The sequence below is a fragment of the Phocoena sinus genome, chromosome 20 (genome assembly GCF_008692025.1).
Source record: "Phocoena sinus isolate mPhoSin1 chromosome 20, mPhoSin1.pri, whole genome shotgun sequence".
Classification (NCBI taxonomy): domain Eukaryota; kingdom Metazoa; phylum Chordata; class Mammalia; order Artiodactyla; family Phocoenidae; genus Phocoena; species Phocoena sinus.
Genome location: NC_045782.1, coordinates 32428540 through 32439010, shown reverse-complemented (window position 1 = coordinate 32439010; position 10471 = coordinate 32428540). Strand labels below are relative to the sequence as shown.

The 10471-nt window shown below is 47.8% G+C and overlaps 1 protein-coding gene across 3 annotated transcripts in view; it reads left to right on the top strand.

Moving 5' to 3' along the window:
• The first annotated feature begins 7367 nt into the window (after positions 1-7367).
• Positions 7368-10471, top strand: part of ACACA (acetyl-CoA carboxylase alpha) — a 234806-nt gene continuing 231702 nt past the window's right edge. The window contains exon 1 of one of the 3 annotated variants that reach the window (XM_032617795.1): positions 7368-7507. The gene's annotated coding sequence lies outside the window, so the exon portion shown is untranslated. Of the gene's footprint in view, positions 7508-10357; positions 10399-10471 lie in introns of those variants that run through there. The other 2 variants (XM_032617792.1, XM_032617791.1) reach the window with 2 other exon arrangements.

Here is a 10471-nt window from a genome sequence, read left to right as displayed (position 1 = left end):
TGTTTTTTAAAGTAAACTTTTTATTATGTATAACACAAAGTGAATACACCTCTCTTTATGTTGTCTCCCAGTCACTACCCACCATCAGGAGTAACCATTATCCAGATTTTTTACCGCCACAGATGAGTTTTGCCTATTTTTGGACTATGTATAACGGGAAACACACTCTTTTGTGTCTGACTTTCTTTGCTCAACATTAAGTCTGTGAAACTCATCCATATTGTTTCGTGTGCCAATAATGTGTTCATTCTCATTGCTTTATAATATTTCACTGTATGAATGTACCATAACTTATTTATCTGTTCTACTGCTGAGAGACATTGGGTTGCTTCCAGTTTGGGGCCATAAGGAACAGTGTTCCTGGGCACATTTGAAAGTTTCTCCAGAGTATAAACCCAGAAATGGACACTGGGTTATGACATATGCAGGGTTCAGCCTCACTAATTAATGCCAACCTGTTTTCTAAGATGTTGTCCCCATTTACTCTCCCATCTGCAGTACATGAAAAGTTCCTGTTGTCCCAAAGGGGCCAAATTGCCTTTTCAGTGTGGTACAACCGTGGGACCTAGCAGGGCCAGGCATACCCTCACAGTGCCAACCCTTTGAGTGATGCTTCAGCCATAGCCAGTTCTCCTGTTTACTTGCTCCCTACAAGTAAGGGTAAAGGATTCAGATTAACCCTAGGTCCCTGATCACATGCTCTGTTACCCTGGGAATATTGGCCTGGGGTAGTGAATTTAATAACATAATCATTCCTGAATTCATTGAGCGTCCATAGGATATTTTGTTCTTAACTGAACACTAGTGGAAATGGAGAGGGGCCCAGAGAGAAGGGGGAAAGTAATATTTTCAGCATGCCTACTATGTTCCAAGTTTTGTATTAGAAACTTTACATTTTGGCTATAACATTTAATCCAGAACACAACCTTACAAGGTATGTGTTCTACCTCAGTTTTATAGACAAGGAAACAGGCTCAGAAAGGAGGTCATTTGCTCAAAGTCCCAGAGCTGATTAGTGACAGAGTCAGGATTTAAAGCCTGGTTTACTTGATTAAAGAACTCAGCTCTTTACAGTGCAGAACACAGAGAAGGCTGTGTCCCTGCTGCTCTGTTGGCTAAGATTGCCAATACCAAGAACCAGTTCTTCTCAGGTCTGCTTGCCTGTATTCACTCCCAGAACTATGCTAGTCAATTGATATGGCCATCTCATTCATTGATTTAAACTACATTTTATTTTCATTCATTTTGGTTTCCTTTATCCTCTTTCTTCCTTTTTGGGTTTTTTTTGTTGTTTTTTTTTTTTTTTTTCGGTACGCAGGCCTCTCACTGTTGTGGCCTCTCCCGTTGCGGAGCACAGGCTCCGGACGCGCAGGCTCAGTGGCCATGGCTCACGGGCCTAGCCGCTCTGCGGCACGTGGGATCTTCCCGGACCGGGGCACGAACCTGTGTCCCCTGCATCGGCAGGCAGACTCAACCACTGTGCCACCAGGGAAGACCCCTTTTCGTTTTCATTAAGAAGTTTGGGCACATCAGCACAGTCGTTCCACTGATAGACAAAACTTGTGTTGCTCGTTCTACTTGCTGGTCTAGTATGTTAACCAGAGGTGAGATTTAAAAAGACAGGGATGGGGCTTCCCTGGTGGCGCAGTGATTAAGAGTCCATCTTCCAATGCGGGGGACATGGGTTTGAGCCCTCGTCCTGGAGGATCCCACATGCCACGGAGCAGCTAAGCCCATGGGCCACAAGTACTGAGCCTGTGAGCCACAACTACTGAGCCCACATGCCACAACTGCTGAGGCCCACACGCCTGGAACCTGTGCTCTGTAGCGGGAGAGGCCACCGTGGTGAGAGACCCGTGCACTGTGGCGAGGAGTGGCCCCCACTCGCCGCAACTGGAGGGAGCCCCTGCACAGAAATGAAGACCCAATGCAGCCAAGAATAAAAACAAATACATAAATTTATTTTAAAAAATAATAAAAATAAAAAGACAGGATGGGGTCTTCCTTGGCGGTCCAGTAGTTAAGACTCTGCGATCCCTGGTTGGGGAGCTAAGATCCCCCATGCTGTGCAGCCAAAAATAAATAAATAATAAATAATATAAAAACCTGTCTTTAAAAAAAAAAAGACACTGAAATCTTCTGGCACAAGTTATGATACAGGGAAACTTTAAGACTGAAGGGATGAAAAGGATAAAAGGAAGTTGAGCAATGGCTCAGTTTTCCTTTAAAGGCTCTACAAAAATTATTAGTGTATTTTATTATTTACTGTGTTTCATATATAATAATAGTAGTGGAGGGTGAAGATGTTTGTTTGGCGTAGACAGGTGAGAAAGGAGGAGGAGAGGTAGCAGGAGAAATGCAGCAGGAGAAAGCTGGGTCGGACACGGGAGAAATGGAGACGCTGGGGAAGCTGAAGAGAAGGTGAGGCAGGAGCAGGGAGTAAGCTCACCGGTGTGCTCTCACGGGCCTGCAGGAGAGTGAGGTCAGAGATGAGAAGGTTTAAAGCTGATCAATATAAAGTGTTAGGGGCTTCCCTGGTGGCGCAGTGGTTGAGAGTCCGCCTGCCGATGCTGGGGGATGCGGGTTGGTGCCCCGGTCCGGGAGGATCCCACGTACCGCTGGGCCCGTGAGCCATGGCCGCTGAGCCTGCGCGTCCGGAGCCTGTGCTCCGCAACGGGAGAGGCCACAACAGTGAGAGGCTCGCGTACCGTAAAAAAAAAAAAAAAAATGTTAGAATCCCAGGATCGGGCAAGACCTCAACAAGTTATTTTCCCTGCCTTCAGATAAAGGTCCCCTTATACTTTCTTTAGGTATTTAGTTATGAAGTGTATAGGACTTAGAAAGGGCTTTTTAAAAAAAAAAAGATGCTGGAGGTGTCATGTAAGAGGCAGCTAGGCTTTGGTGACTGCCAATTATGGATAGCACAGATAGGGACTGGAAGTGTCTGGGATTGGATAATAAGGAGGGAGGGAGAGCTGATATGCCTTGTGAGAACCCAAGTGTCCATGTGAAAACATCGTGGGGAGTCTCCACTGGGAACACTGTCCTTCGTTGTGTAATCCTACCTTTCATCATCAGGACCAGACTTACAAGGTGGCCTCCCTGAGGACATTTTCTGACCTTATGGTGTGAAGTTCCCTCAGGCTTTTAACCCTGGACAAACCTGAACGGTTGACTAGAGCAAAGGAACGTAGTGTTCTGATAAGGCCTTAGTGTCTTCTTTTTCTTCTGTCTCACAACTGGAGCCTCAATTCTGCTCAAGGCACTGACTTTCTTGATGAAGTCTGTCCGTCTGTAAAGCAGCTAAGTATCCTACTGGAGGTTTTGCCTCCCAGAAGTGACCTGAAGATGGACAAGCAGACATCAGGAGCAGAGTGGCCTCTCAGGTACAGAGCCAGCCTTTATTTTAGTCAATGAAGCCCGTACGAATATCTCTACCTAGCTATGGAGGGGGAGTACCAAACTGTAAGACATGCTCTCTGCCTTTAAGATTAAAATTCAGCTGGAGAGCTAAAACCAACATAGACACAAAAAATTTTAGCCTAATGCTGAACCACATGGTGGTGACCAGATTGCTAGAGGAATTCAGAGGAAGGATAAATCAGTAGGAGCTGGACATGTAAAAGAGATCTTCTTAGAGAAAATGGGCTCCTAAGGACTAGAAAAATTCAGAAAATTAGGAAGGGGGAAGGATAAGTTTGCCAGCATAAGCAAAGGTAAAAGTAAGCATGGCAAGAGCTGGAAGCCGGATAAGAGTATATGTTCTATATTGGGGACCAGTGGGAAATAACATCCCAGTGTATCCCCTATCCTCTGTCCTAAAGGTCCATCACTGACATTGCCACTTAAGGAATTTGGAACCATGGCCAGAGAGCCACCAGGACAGGGTGCTCTTCATGGGTCCATTTTCTATTCGGGCACTTTCTTTCCTCCTTTGGTTCAACTTTGGCCTGACCTGACAGACTTTCCTGTCCAGGAAGTACAGGTGTGTAGGACACATTGCTGTTTATCAGAGACATGTGGTAGCAAAGAGGGGGACAATAATGATAAATCCTAAACTGTTGTTCTTAACTCCAGGGTGAATAATTACTGCTTTAAAAAAAGTCTACAGTGGGGCTGGGAATCTGTATTTTTAACAAGCACCTACTGATTCTGTTTCAAGATGGTCTGTGGAACATACTTTGAGAAACACTACCATAAACTAAAGTAGAATTGACAATAAAGTGCTAAAATATCCCAGACAATGACACACATGCTGTTATGTATTTCTGGGCTTACTCAGATTTGAGAATTTATTCTCTCCTATCTATGGCTCTTATAAAACTTACATGGTTATCATTTAAGGAGTAAGATCTAGACGCTCTGTTTTGGTGTTTGGTTTTGTCTTCCCAACTAGATTGGGATCATCTTAAAGACAGGGATGCCCTCAGGCCTTTCTTATTTTCCCTGTAGTAGGGTGAGAGACCATCTTTTTTTTTAAAATTAATTAATTAATTTATTTATTTTGGGTGTGCCAGGTCTTAGTTGCGGCATGCGGGATCTTTTAGTTGTGGCATGCAGACTCTTAGTTGTGGCATGCATGGGGGATCTTGTTCCCCGACCAGGGATAGAACCTGGGCCCCCTGCATTAGGAATGCCGAGTCTTACCCACTGGACCACCAGGGAAGTCCCGAGAGACCATCTTTAAGGTTGGAAGGTAGCTAGAATTCTTAGGAAAAAATCCCTGATAACTTTATCTAACCTTCTTGAAAAACCTGAAGGCCATTTGATATTTGGGAACTTTTATTAGTTTTCTAGGGCTGCCGTAATGGAGTATTACAGACTGGATGGCTTAAACAATAGAAGTTAATTTCTTCACAATTCTAGAGGCTGTAAGTCCAAGATTGTGTCAGCAGAGTTGGTTTCTTCTCAGGCTTCTCTCTTTGGCTTGTAGATGGCCATCTTCTCCAGCAAAACACCCACACCGTGGTAAGTGCTTCATCAACTGTGATTCACAGATGGTCTTCCCTGTATGTGTGTCTGTGTCCTAATCTCCTCTTCTTATAAGGACACTAGTCATTTGGAATTAGGACCCACCTAATGACCTCATTTTAATTCAATTTCCTCTTTAAAGAAAGAGCCTATCTCCAAATATACTCACATTCTGAGGTGCTGGGGGTTGGGACTTGGACATAGAAATTTTAGAACACAATTCAGCCTAGAACACAATTCAGCCCATTACAGCCTCTAGTTTCAGCATCTCGAAATGTGCCACTCACTCCCTTCTGTCACACCTGTTAGTCTTGTTTAAAGTTCTCTCCACCCTTTAGCTTTCCTCCTCCACTTTTTACACACATAAGCTTGTGTAGCAAGTACCCATGGAACAGCTCTAAAGAGCCTGTAGTAGATAGAGACAGGCAGGTTGTGGCATGCACCAAACAGCACAACACTTAGGAGGTGTTAAAATTCCAGGTGTACTGTCTTAGAGACATACCTCTCTGCCCAGTTGTCTTACCGTTTGATGACAATAATTAGATTATTATATCATATGTAAGTGGTGTATCCTAACTCATTCTTCATTTTCTTTCACGGCAGCTCATTCATTAGGCCTTTCCTTGGCTAGTTCTTTAGAGAGCTCAGTTACTTCAAAAGTTCAGTGAGGTCAAAAAGCAGGCCATGTAAGGGCTTGCTGAAGTTTCCCATAAGGACAGTTTTTGAGCACCACTCCCTGGTTTTGCAGCGCTCCTGAGGCTGATAAACAGCAACATCGCTAAGAAAGAACCTATTATAAGTAATGGGAACTAGGAAAGGTAGATGAAAAAGAAAACAGGCAACCTCAAGAATTCTGGTTCTTTACAAAGTCACTTCTTTCATAGAGCACTATCAGGGAGAGGCAAAGCTTCCCTCTTCCCAGGACTTTTTTTTTTTTCCGCGAGTCAGTCAAGTCAAACATCTTGTTAAACCTTGAGGTTTTGCTCAGTTATCTTTACATCCTGATTTTCCGCTCTTTGTTCAAATGACAGATGTACCTAATGACAGTTATTGTGAAACATGGGTCACTTCTCTGTAAAGTTCAGATTTTCTTTCTAAATTTCTGTTTCCAGTCTCTATTATTTTAAAGTAGGTTGGTAAACTCTTGGAGGAGCCAGCACCTAGTGGTATGATGAGGGCTCCTAGATGAATACTCTTTCCTGTTGACCACCCTTTCCATCCTCCTGCTTCTGCTTCCACCCAAGAACTTCTGACCTCAGGTGGTGTATCTATACCCTATTCACTTTTTGCCCTCTGGCACAGAACTTCTGGCACCAAACTGTCATCCTCTGTGCCTCTGGACCTTTAGCACAAGCTTGTGCAAGGATCAGAAAAGTACTCTGGGCAGGGTTGGAAGGAGTTAAACTCACCCATTCTTCTGAAGTGCAATTTTCTCCAATTTTCTTTCTCTCCTGCCCTATAGTTGTATTATATGTTGGGACTCTTTCCAGTTACTATTAATTTTCAACACACAGCCACCATGAAAGTCTTGCTATAAAATAACTGGCAAAACTAGAAAAATTGGTTGGCTTCTTCTCAAAGGCCTGGTGTAGCCACCGTGGAGGTGGGGAGGCACGCTCCATTCGGAGAAGTCAGGAGTTGACTGCCATCACTTTCCAGGCTCGGGGCAGGCACAGGAGCCTGTCCTTCGGCACCCTGCCCTTCTTACAGAGCTTCCTTCATCGAGGCTTCCCCTCAATGCTTCAGGATCCAGCCCCTCAGACTCCTTTGGGGCGGGCAAGCCCAGCGAGGCCGGTTATGTTGTCTCAGAATAGGCGTTAGTTTGCCTGCACTAACTTAGAAACCACGCTGTGTGATCCTGGGCAATTCACGGATGCGATACCCACCTCTTCGGGGCGCTGGGATTGAACACGGTGAGGTGTTCACGCACGCCGCCAGCCCCACTCAGTCCTGATCCCTTCCGGGCTCTGTTCCCGCGCAGCGAGCCGGCAGGCCCCCGCATCTCTCAGGGGTGGGAGGGGCGTGTAGGGCCAGTCCCCCATTCCCCCATCTGCCGGGAGGGGGAGGTGCCCGGCCGGCCGTACACCGCCCCCGGAGAAAGGGCCCGCGGCCACTCGGGACCCGCCCGCCCTCTAGCCGCTGGGCCCCGAATGGCAGAGCGGCGCTCGGACCATCCGCATCGCCTCACGTCGCCCCGCCCCGCGCCTCTCTCCCATTGGCTGTCGCCGGGCCCTCCCGGCCCGCGCCTCTCCTGGCTGCCACCCGCACCGCGCCGCCGCCGGGAGCGGGGTCGGAGGTGAACGGCCTTGAGTAACCCCGGACGTAGTCACCTCACGGGGCTCGCCGGCTGAGGTGGGAGCGGGGGCGGGGCGGGGCCAGCGCCGTGAAGCCCCGCCCCTCCCCCGTGTGCCGGGCCGGCCTGGTGCTGCGCGCCTGTCAGCCATCGCCGGAGCTGCCGGCGTCTCCTCCCGCCCAGCACCGCCTCCGCGCAGTGGCTCCGGTACCGCCGGACCTCGGACGCCGCCGCCGCCTTGAGGTGAGGGGAGGGCCGCCCCGGAGCCTGCGATCCGGGACCGGGAGAGGCTGGGCCCCGGGGAGGGGCGGCGGCTGCGAGGGGCCGCCTCCCATCCTCCGCCGCACGCGGCCCGGGCTCCATCCCGTCCGGACCCGGTGCTTGGCAGCCCAGCCCTTCCCGCAGCTCTGGGGCCTCGAGTTCCCCTCTGGGGAGGCCTGGGGGGGCCTGGGGTCTCCGGCCGTGGGAACTCAGACCCCGGAACTGGGAGGCGTACAGCGCAGGGCCTCTAGGAAGGGGCTGGTGAGACTGCCTGGAGCGGGTCCCCTCATCCTCCCGCCCCAGCCCCGGCGTGGTCTGATCCCTTCCAGACCCCTGTCTCTAATGGGACCCTGCGCTCGGGAAAGGGAGAAGGACCCACGTGGGAGGGGGATGTTGAGGGTTGGGTTCAGTTGCGCTGGAACTCTGCCTCTTTTGCAGAGTGAGGTGTGGGGTGCAGAGACCCGGGCTTCTGTTGCTCTCGCTGTGTCTTTGTATCGTGGTGGGAGCCAGGGCCGGACGAGGTGTCCCTTGCCAGTTCCTGCTCCCAGGGTTTTATTATGTTTTCTGTGTGGGACGTAGTAAAGGTACATGCCTGCTCTTAACTCTATCCCTCACCTTTGCCATACTTACCAAGGGAAGCTATTGGAGATAGGACGTCGCAAGGTGGTGTGAGGCTAATGATTCCAGAGGAAAACGTGCCTGAAGGTCTTGCCCGGGTCAGCGCCAACATTATTTTTGGATTTGGACGCGGGAAGGTGGCCACTAGCCGACACTTGGAATCAGCTCTAAATATCAGGGACTCCAAGTAGGCCTTGTGGGTTTTATAGAAACAAGTAAGAATAAGCTAAAAACTGCTCAGGTTGCCGAAATACTTTAACTTTAGGTGTTTTTGTTTGGGGGTTTAAGATTGAAATCAAAAGACCCCAGGAATTCCTGATTCCATTTCTCCTTAAGCAGTGTTTCAGTAATTTCCCAATGTGTGGAACAAACCTAATAGCCTAGTCTTGAGTCTCAGAAGTTGGTCCCACTTGACTCTGTTTTCATTCTTTTTTTTTCTCCCAGTCCACAGTGCAGATTGAGAAGCATGCTTTGGTTACATGCTTTCTTCTTCCTGGGGGGTGTGGGGGGGGGTAGGAATTCTCTGCTTTGTCTCTTGCTTCTTGGTGGGGATGCCTTGGATGTCTGTGAGGAGAAGGCTTTCTGTGCTGCCTATTTGATAGGCACTTTTTTTTTTTTTTTTTTTTGTGGTACGCGGGCCTTTCACTGTTGTGGCCTCTCCCGTTGCGGAGCACAGGCTCTGGACACGCAGGCTCGGCGGCCATGGCTCACGGGCCCAGCCGCTCCACGGCATGTGGGATCTTCCCGGACCAGGGCACGAGCCCGTGTCCCCTGCATCAGCAGGCGGACTCCCAACCACTGCGCCACCAGGGAAGCCCCTTGATAGGCACTTTTAAAAAAGCACTGTGGTCTAATAGAGCAGGATGCCTGCTTACTACAAAATAGCAACTCTCTTCTCCTGCCTCGGTTTCCTCATTTCCAATAACAGGAGGACTCTTGTGACTCCAAAAAAATTACCAAACATTGGAAAATGGCATATGAAAGATGTCAAAGGCAAAGAATTTATGAAGTCCCCTGTCTTTACATGTTGTAGAAGTTTTGTTTTGAATTACCAGTGCAGAATAGAAATACATCTAGCATAAGATTTAATTATTTTTAAAGTTTGAAGAAATACTGAGAAATTGTGACATTTGGCTTAATGATCTTATAGTTCAGATGACTAGATTATGTCAAAGAACTGGCATTGCGAAAGCCAGCCTTAAAACTCTCTCATCAGATCCTTACCTTTTCAAAGTGCTGTGGACATGGTTCAGGTGTAGATCACTACGTAACATTCTATTTCCTTTTCAGTCAATGACTAGGAAACTTTTTTTAAAAAATTAATTTATTTATTTTTGGCTGCGTTGGGTCTTCCTTGCTGCGCGCAGGCTTTCTCTAGTTGCGGCGAGTCGGGGCTACTCTTCGTTGTGGTGTGCGGGCTTCTCATTGCAGTGGCTTCTCTTGTTGCAGGGCACGGGCTCTAGGCGCGCGGGCTTCAGTAGTTGCAGCACATGGGCTCAGTAGTTGTGGCTCATGGGCTCTAGAGCACAGGCTTGGTAGTTGTGGCACACGGGCTTAGCTGCTCCACGGTATGTGGAATCCTCCCGGACCAGGGCTCGAACCCATGTCTCCTGCATTGGCAGGTGGATTCTTAACCACTGTGCCACCGGGGAAGCTCTAGGAAACTTTTTTTACCTGTCACACAGACTGGTTTAACAGGTCTGGGGCTAGTGGTTTTTTTCTTAAAAAAAATTTTTTTTTTGATAGCTAATATCCTAAAAGTCTTGGTTTAGAAAAGAAGTAAATTAAAATAAAAGTTATTGGAATAATACATTGGAATTTAGTATTTCTAGTTGGAGGAGTCTTTTTACAATTCAGAAAAAGGTTTTTCTATCATTATCTAACATGTTCTTAAAGATTAACAATAACAGCAGATACACATCAAGCGTCTTTCCAAGCCCTTAAAACAATAAGATTGTGAAGAAGTAAATGAACACCAAACACTCACTGGCCAAAAAAAATTTAACTATTGAGGTGAGTAACATTTTTATTTATTTTATTTTATTTATTTATTTATTTATTTTGCGGTACGCGGGCCTCTCACTGTTGTGGCCTCTCCTGTTGCGGAGCACAGGCTCCGGACGCACAGGCTCAGCGGCCATGGCTCACAGGCCTAGCCGCTCCGCGACATGTGGGATATTCCCGGACCGGGGCGCGAACCCGTGTCCCTTGCATCGGCAGGCGGACTCTCAACCACTGCGCCACCAGGGAAGCCTGTGAGTAACATTTTTAAAGGAAGCCTTCATTGATCTTCCACTTTAACAGATGATTGCTTAACTCGTTTTTTGT